The 1,504-nt window shown below is 41.0% G+C and overlaps 1 long non-coding RNA gene across 1 annotated transcript in view; it reads right to left on the minus strand.

Moving 5' to 3' along the window:
• Positions 1 to 1,504, minus strand: part of LOC109960781 (uncharacterized) — a 22,695-nt gene extending 21,191 nt beyond the window's left edge. The window contains exon 1 of the long non-coding RNA XR_002275042.1: positions 1,473 to 1,504. This is a non-coding gene — a long non-coding RNA (uncharacterized LOC109960781). The remainder of the gene's footprint in view (positions 1 to 1,472) is intronic.

The raw sequence follows: 1,504 nt of genomic DNA on the forward strand, positions 1-1,504 counted from the left end.
TCTCTCCTCGCCCCCCACCATTCCCACCGACAAGATAGGCTTCATCATATTTTCTTTTCAGCTGGCTTTTTGGTTGATAAGGCTACTGCCTGTCGTTTCTTTGTCTGCTTGTGCTGAATCGCCTACTTTTTTGTGGTCCCGGGGCCCGAACTGATGTTATTTTAATTTACTTGTATTAATGACCCATTTCCAATGTTCTCCGTTCATTGCGCCCCACCTGTCATGGATTTATTCCCCACTAAAGGGGCGCGCCCCACACTTTGAGAACCACGGCCTTAATACAGTAGCTTTTCAAACTAAGATAGTGCTACAAATGAATCTCAGTCACACTGAACTGGGTCTTACAGCTGGGTTTGAGCTAGTCATTGTTTTTCAGTTTAAATCACAAGTTTTTTTTTTCAAATTACAAGAGCCACTGTTTTTAAAATGAGATTAAAACACATTATTATCAATAACATGCTAAAAGAGATGACACAATATTTCAGTAACTGTTGCCCACTAACATAACAGCTAATTGGGTCAGACAACTACATAATTAAACTCTTGTGTCAAAGTCTATTGCCCTGTTAAATAGTGTCTCCCCGTAGCAATGCCTGTGAAAGGCGGCGATAGCTCACAGGTTAGTTGTCACAGGCCTCTGTGATTTGTCTGTTCTTCTGTAACACAGCTGGTCAAGTATGCAAACCTCAGTGGCAAAATCATAATGCTGTCTTTCACCTGTCACCAGCATTAAGTTACACCTGCTGTTGCAAAAGCAATGCACAAGTGCCTAGTTCTTGGATTTCTATGTAGGGAATGCTATGTGACTGAAATATGGAGCAATGTTTGGAGTGCTGATGTCACAGATGAAGCTAGGATTAGTCATCAGGTTAAAATAATGGGAAACAATTTGGCATTTGTTGGCATTTACCAGACAGAAAGGCTCACACTAAATTATGCTATTGGTTGAACTATGGGAAATGCAGGATCCAAGGTTTTTGGAGCTTGATCCAAAAATCGGGATAGCCTGTCTCAGCTTCTGTCTTGTGAGAGGCACCCATGGAAAAGCAGTATTAAAATCTCTGGAGCCCTCCTTTAAACTGCAGTCTCAACATACTGTAGGTCAGAAGCACAAAATCAGGGAACTACTGATACTTTAGAAGAGCAGTTTCTTGACAACAGGCTACTTTTTCTAAAGTAAACATTTTAACAAATGGCTCCTTGTAATTGAATTTTTTTAAAACACTGTGGCATTTTTATGTTTACAGAGTCTGAATAGAATATTTCCTCCACCACTGAGAATAATTAGCCTGCACATTATTTTAAAAACTAATTGATAGTAGACTAGAGGCCGTGACGTCATTCTTAAACATCATACAGACACTTCTGTAATGTGGGCTGTTATGTCTGTAGCAGTGGAGGAAACACGGGACAGGTCCAGTGATTATAACAGCTATAACACGCTGACGGTGGGAAACAATCCTGCCTCGTACCTTGGAGATGATGAGCGGTTCCCCGTGCTCCA

Source organism: Monopterus albus, unplaced genomic scaffold, assembly GCF_001952655.1.
Source record: "Monopterus albus unplaced genomic scaffold, M_albus_1.0 scaffold50.1, whole genome shotgun sequence".
Taxonomy (NCBI): Eukaryota; Metazoa; Chordata; class Actinopteri; order Synbranchiformes; family Synbranchidae; genus Monopterus; species Monopterus albus.